The sequence below is a fragment of the Echeneis naucrates genome, chromosome 10 (assembly GCF_900963305.1).
Source record: "Echeneis naucrates chromosome 10, fEcheNa1.1, whole genome shotgun sequence".
In the NCBI taxonomy this organism is placed as follows: Eukaryota; Metazoa; Chordata; class Actinopteri; order Carangiformes; family Echeneidae; genus Echeneis; species Echeneis naucrates.
The window spans coordinates 19,966,515-19,974,400 of record NC_042520.1 but is presented as its reverse complement, the minus strand read 5'-3'; positions in this window follow the sequence as shown (position 1 = coordinate 19,974,400).

The following is a 7,886-nucleotide window of genomic DNA, read 5'->3' as shown; positions in this document are numbered from 1 at the left end:
GCTCTGGCGCATCAGTTTTGACTCCTCTTAAATCAGCTATTAGTAATATTTTGTTATTGCTATATAGACAACATTAGCATCAACAGCTTGTTTACGTAGCAGTGTAGAATAAACATAGACTGACACCAACAACAACACGTATTTCCTTCTACTGCAGTTAGCATGCTAACCTGTCACTTGCCTATAGAGGCCCTCTGTGGCTCTGCGCAGTTCACAATTAGCAACATACACTTTCTGTTACAGAGGAAGTTTAATCATTGTGGCCCTTTAAAAACAAAATGCTATTAGAATGATCAGCCCAGCTGGAGATAGTCATATATTTTCGAAACACGTCCCATCATTCCTTGATCTTCTTCCTCCTTAATCCAGCTCTACCTGCACTGCCTTTAATCTGGGGCCCTATATCTAATGTGGTCCAGAACCTCGGACTGCGTTCCTGACTCGCCTCCATAACATCCAGCCGACCTGTGAGGGAGCTGTAGACAGCCTGATCTGTGCAGTCAATTTTAAATGAGCCTTGAAAGTCCTGTCTGTTCAACTGAAAGATGCTGGTGAGGACAGTAATCCCTTCCTAATAGTATGAGAGATTGGTCATATGTAATGAAGTCACAGTGCACTGTGTTCTCTGACATACATCTGCTTAAACATTTCCTGCTGCTGCTCACTGCTATGAAACAAAGCTATTATTCATTATACATTTTGTTTTCTCTCAATCAAACAGCTTATGCTTAGCTATTGAAAGAAACGTTTACAGGTCTGCTGACTCCTATGAAATCCTGAGTGGTTGTTAAATGTTTCATCGTGTGATAAGACTTTCTCATTAAAGCTGCTAGAGATTAAGACAAAGTGAAAGAAATCAAAAGCATTACAACAACAACAACAAAAAAGATTAAAAAGTACTTAAATAATACTTTTTTTTATCTCTGTTGTCCCTCCTGCAGTTAGTGTTGACAACTTGACAAGATTAATTTCGTATCAGTTTCTTGAAAAGAAGCACTGTATTGTTGAATAGTTTGAGATAATTCACAGTTAAAGTAACCTTGCTGTAATTACTTTCAAAATTTCCCAACGTTTTATCACAAATGTATGTGTACAACACAAATTGCACTTGAATGAAGACCTTCTACTAAGATGTTCGACTAAATGTAGCTTGGCGATGAGTTTTAATAGCAAATTGGATCCCAACAGGACTTTTCTCAGTGAATTAATCCCACCGATCTGTGAGTGTAGCCCAACTGCCAAGTGTGACAAAAACTTTCTATAAATATGACCAGAGAAACAATGTTTAGGTCAGAATAATGAGCAGTGTTGGTCCCCTTTAAGGTTTTTCTGGTTTAACATCTCATTATCCCGCTGCACACTAGTGCGCGCACACACACACACACACACTAACACACAATAGCTCCATCAGGTTATGGGATTTACACACAAGCTGAGTTCATGCAAGTGACTGAGGTCAGGGTCACACATGGCCCTGAACAATGCAACACACACACACACACACACACACACACACACACACACGCACAAAGGACCGCAGAGTACACATATGGCATATACTCACAAATACACCCACAAACTGAAATACACAGTGCACTCTGTCTCATACACACACCTATTGTCTACCTCCATTAGTTTTGCTTTGCTGCACTGACCTAGCGTGGCCTAGACCTACTTTGTTGTATTTGTGGGCATGTGTGTGTGTGTAAGCTGGTGTGTGTTTTTTTTTTTTTTTTCTGCTTTCCAAGTAGAGCATATCTAAGGTACGGGGCACTGTTGCTTCCTGTGCACGTACAGAATGAAGCAGGCTGTTGAACCACCTCTCCTGGTTGGGCTGTTGTCTGTTTCAATAAAGAACACACTGCACCTGCAGGATAGCACTACTGTGTGTGTGTGTGTGAGAATGGAGACACTTGCTCTAGGGTGAAGCTTTTCTTAACCTCTATTAAACCTCAATGACTGAGGACACTGTCTTCTAAGCAGACTGCAGCAGCCGACAAAAAGAAGAACATGTTCTGCTTCAACCAAGAAGAGAACAAAAAGACAGCAGCTGATTAAAGGATGTCTGAGAGTTTGATTAGCTTGCGCCAACGGTAGACAATTTGTCTTTTGCATCTTCATTCTTCCTTTTGGTGTTTGGAGACAGTGTGTAAGTGCAGTTATCAGGAGGGTCTTAACAACCAGCTATTAGTTTTTAGTGCAACTGCTTGGGGGAGTTTCGTGCAGAAAGGAAGCCAATGAAGCGATAAAGAGAACCTCACTATAATGAACTTTTCTCAACTAAATATTTGGAGGTTCAGAGACTTGGTGAGTTGTTTAGTGAAGCATCTTGAGGTTGGCCCTGTTGATGGTAGAATATCTCGCTGGTTGTATACATGTGCTGAGAAAGACCAGGTCTTATGATGCATTCAAGAAACAAAGAGTTCCCCCCGGATAGGTGTGCATGGTCATAAGTCTGTTTCTTTGAACATGATGCTGCTCCTCAAGTAAACGTTCTAGAAGGCAGAAAACAGGTAGCACAGGTAAGTTACAATCTGTTGCGTTCTGGTTGTCAGAGTGTCTCTTTGCCACCATCGGCTGCTCTTAAAAACTGATGTGGTGACATAATTACACAAATATATCCACATATTTATTAGTCTTGTCAATTAATGAAATCTTTAATCTGATTAATCACTAGCTGTGGATTATTCATGATTAATCAACATTCCTAAATATGACAGGAAGTTCACATTTTCTCTGTATGTTGTTGGAACAGAGAGATAAATGACAGGAGGTGGATATATGCATTTTAACATTTCTGTTTTATTCATGACAAATCCAAATGAAATGCTGTTGCTATTTTTTTTATTATATATAGAATGGATGGATTGAAAGAGTTTTTGGGGGTACATTGAACATACAAAGCAGTTCACACCAATGTTTCTTGATTGAGAATCAAAGAAAATTAACTAAGTGCTTAGCGCTGTTGCCTCACAGCAAGAATGTGGTGGGTTCAGTTCCTGGGCTGGAGCCTTTATGTGCAGAGTTTACATGTTCTCCCCGTGTCTGTGTGGGTTCCTCCCACCGTCCAAAGACATCACGTTTGGGTTCATTGGTGACTCTAAATTGTGAGTGTGAGTGGTTGTTGGTCTCTGTCTCTGTGTGTTGGCCCTTTGTTGGACTGGTGACCTGTCCAGGATCCGGCCTGTTGGAGATAAGTGAACACTGACAGTGATATCTGCTGGAAAAAGAAAACCCTACTGGAGTCATTGAATCATTCAGCTTTGGAGAAATGTGCTAAAATTACCTTTTTCCATCAGATAGGAGATAAAAAGGCCAGTCTTTTATGTGCACTTACTAAGACAGGCTCTGAAATGACTGCTAAATGTGTTCATTGTGAAGAAATTATAATTAGAGATAATAAGATTGTTGTCTTTCCATGAACCCTTTTTCCTCACAAGAATCAAGATTAAACAAATGTTTGTCCATAATCTCTTTCATTTTATCCTTGTTATAGACAATAAGGAGGCACATAATCAGCACTCGACATGGCTGCACCATGTGGAATACAAAGCAGTGTGTATACACAGTGACAGTCGGGGAATAGAGGGATACACACCTCCACTTTATTTATCACTGCCGTGGTTAATGCCACACCGTTCCGAGATTATCCTCATCTCCAGTGATCATACACCGGTTGACTGGAATATTAATGGGATAGTTTAGCTCATGGCTGTAATCTCAATGCAGTATTGATTCTGAACTAACTTTAATGGGAATGGCGTTATTGATTAGTTAATAACTGGCAGGCCCCATGGGAGAAATGCATTGATTGTGCATACATTGAAAGAAACGCCGTGCAGCAAGTTGGTCACCACAAGTGATACTGATCAGACTAGATAAAGTCTCATTTTAGGAAATAGATATGAGCCTATTTGTACACTCAGTCAGGCTTACTGCTTTACTGTTTCTGTGAAGTGTTCCATTCTTATTGCATGGCTGCAGGGCTGAGGCGAAGAAAACACATCACTGGTTGAACTTTGACCAAAACTGTTGTCAAGGTTGTTTGTGGTCTTTCTCCAGCTGACAAAAACACATTTAACCCGCAGAAGCCCCAGGGTGAGAAATTAAACTCACAGGACGCGATGGAACTCGGGACGTTTTAAAGTGTAATATTTTTCATGTGAATTAATGGCCGATGTTCACACTGGCTCCGATTCACAGCTCCACTCAAGTGAGGAGTAGAGAGCCAGGCTTTATAAATGCAATTACAGTCAAGGAAGTTAAGAGCTGCACCCCTCTGAGAGCAAAACAATGACTGGTGAACTGACAGAGGAAGACACATACTCACACACTGACTAAACACACACACATTCAGAGTCCTATAAACCCACTAATGTTTTTTGCTTTATTGTTACCTTGACATTTATCTCTTCAGTTTGTTCACTTAACTTTTTTTCCACTTGGCTTGTTGTGAAAGTTGATTTTGCTGATGGTCTTCCTGCTGTTTTGCATTCATTTTACTTTCACCACATTACGGTCACATTTACTCCTGCCGCCATAAAACTAATCTCTGTGGGGCCCGGACTGAGACGTAAGGGGGGAAGAAACAGCTATAGTTAAGGGTGAGAGAATCAGGGAGGATGCGAGACTGATAAGAGCCAGATATGAGGTATGACCACAGAGAGGAGGGAGAGGTGAGAGAAGAAAAAGGGGATGAAGCATAAAAAGAGAAGGAAAAGGGTGTTAAAGTGCTGTGAATCTGTCCAGCCCTGGGAGGGATTGTTTATTCACAGAGAGGGAAGAGGAGAGTATATGAAACCATCAGGAGAAAAGTGGCATTTGCATTTTCACCCCTGTCAATTGCAATAAAAATCCGTGAACTAAAATTAAAGCCCAAAGATTTTTCTCTTGTCAAACTCTCATCAGGTCTGATACTTGCCCCTGATTTATTTCACCTAGTTGAGGTCTGCTGATGGGCTCAGCAACCAAAGAGCTAAAATCACTTTTATATTTTAAGAGTTCAGATCCAAATGTGAAGGTGACACATGCTCGCTGGGCTGGACAGAACCTGCTTCTTATTCTTAAGATTTCAGCCTCCCACCCATCACTATCGCCGTAAGCCTTTCCTGTTGGGATTCCTTTAGTGTTAGTTGTTCAGAAGGTTTTTACCAGGAGCTGAATGATTCAGAGCGGTCTGCCCTGTCTAAAAAACGAACAGGCCCAGTGAGTATAACACTGGATAAAGCAGTTTCACATTAAAAGTCAGCGTTTGACTGATGCTGTATGGTTGACACGGGATGTCAGGGAATGTTTTGGAGCCGAGTCTACCACTTGCTTTTATTTCCACTGTTTCTTTGACAACAACACCTGCAGGAGGATTTTACCCACAGTAGAATTATTCACAAGTTTCCTTCTGTTCGTAACAAATCCACCAGGCAATTAAAACAGTTCGAAATACACACACACACAAACCTGTGGGACGTGATAAATCAGTGATCCACATACACTCAACTTCAACAGACACAAGATGTCTTGGAGCTGGTTGGAGCTAAACATGCCGGGCATTTACCAAAGATATTTCTCTCACGATATAAGATTCCGATGTCTGATGACTGGAAGCCTTCTTCCAGAATATAAAATGATGCTTACTCAATAACCACGGTGCAAAGTGTAGCTTAAAATGCTGTTAAGTAAAACGTACACTTGTCTTGGTGATATGATATCATCGACTGGCGAACAACTTAGAATTAAAGATTTCTCTGAGGTTTGAGAATTGATGGAAACATTTGAGAAAACTAACATACATGCCCTTTGGTCAACATTTAAATGGGGAAAAGTAACATATTCTGACTTTCAGCTGTAGGTTCATCTGTCTACAGTTTAGCCAAACAAGTCACTCAGTCAGTTGCATGTCGGTTCTTCATCAAGACTCTGGCAAACACAATCCATTTTCATGCAGTACAGAGTCCAAGTCATTGTCTACTGTGAAGCCTGTTGGTGAGAAAATGAAGCGATGCAGCGTCTCATCCAACAGTTCACTGCAGCTGCTCCTGACCGTTCTGTTACTCTTTTGATATTTAAACTTCATCTGAACTTCAGGAGAAAAAAAATGTAACTGTTCTACAATAAAAACCACCCATTTTAATGTGAACCCATGGCAGGAGGAAATGGTCGATTTGCTGTTGCAGTCCGTTGATGAGCAGGTTAGTGAATTGTAAATGACCAGTGAGATAAAAAGTGCAATGCTGGATTACAGGCATGCATCACTTCCTCTTAGTCTCTCTTTGGGGAGGCAAAGTGAATGCAGTAGGGGAAAGAGAGAGGCCGGTAAAAACGACTATGGAGAGCTAAAGACAGAATGTTAATGTATTGAAGGGCTATTATTAGAAATGTATACGCGATGAATCATTTAGACAGAGTTTGAATGGAAAGTGAAAATATTCATCAGCTCCTGTACTTGGTCCTCTGAGAGAGAGAAAAGTCCCTCTCTGGCTCATATTGAGAGCAACATCTTCCCAGTATAGTAAACAGTGATGCAAATTAAAATGTAAAAATACAGCACGCCTAACTGACTCACAAACTCTCCCAATCTCCCATACTATGGTGTCACACTGTGATGTGTATGCTCACATACTGTTGGGATGTAAACAGTAGTTCTTCAGTTGGAGTCGAGAAGAGATGATCACAGATTATTTGTGGTGATCTCAGAATTTTCAGTGTTGTTATCATAGGACACTGAACCCCAAGGGCAAACTAAACATGAGGGAGAAGTCACTGTATTGGACGCACCAGCGGTTGTGCAAGTCGGAGCTGTCTGTCATCTATAATAACTTGACATTTAAAACTGTACATATTTCTTCCCTTTTGCATTGACATTGTGATTAAATCGTATGGACTGTCTAGATGTCCTCCGCCAGGCAAATGTGATGTGTGAAATCTAAGCTCCACTGATTCTGACAAATATTGAGCAAAGTGTTTGTTCAGTACTTTTGCAGTTCTCCTTACATTCCGGCTTATCGATAACATTTCTGTTGTCATTGATGCTGCTCTGTTCTGGATTTTGCTCCCGCTCTCCCAGCCCAGGCTTTCGATGGCAGCTCTCCTTGCTCCATGCATTCCACACAAGCACATGAAAGGTGAAGCCCCAAAACAGAGCAACACCTCCAAATTAAATTTTATAATTGCTGTTGTAATAATGACCTGGTTAAACTGATTAAAATATCTGATAATAATAAGCCAGATAAATCATACTGTAACAACAAAAGCTGTGTTTATTGTTGTTCATTTCATCAGACGAGAGGAATATTTGTTGTAAACAATTCTGATTTGTCTCTGATGTTTGGACCTAAATTATGGGATGGTGACAGTATGAATGAATACTTAAACATTTACAATTCAAGTTAAATTGTGTTTCTTTAAATTGTCTTGTGCTACTGACAGATTTTTTCTGTTCTCACACACACACACACACACACAGCATTTGTCTCTTTTTCCACCTCTCTCTCTCTGGCTCATTATACCCCTCTCTCCCTCTGCTTTGCTTTGAATAGAAATTGTGTGTCTTTCCTGTCAATACGGTATCTACCCACGCTCACCGCTATATATAGGTCCCGTCTTCTTCCCACAATCCCCCCTCTCCTCTTCCTCCCACTCTTCTACCTCTTCTATTCAGCCTCACATCAAACACACTCATTTCACTTCAAACCAAATGTGCAGCGCTTGGGAGGAAGGACAGAATGGCAGGGCCAGGGGAAGAATGAGGGGTGAAACAGGAAAATGTGGAATAAAGCAGGAAAAAGGAGTCCGATAAAGACACTGAGGAAATTAGATGTTTAGCAATAGGTTAAAAGAAGGGGGGTAGTGAATGCCCTGGAGAGATAAAAAGAAATAAATAAAAGTCTCCC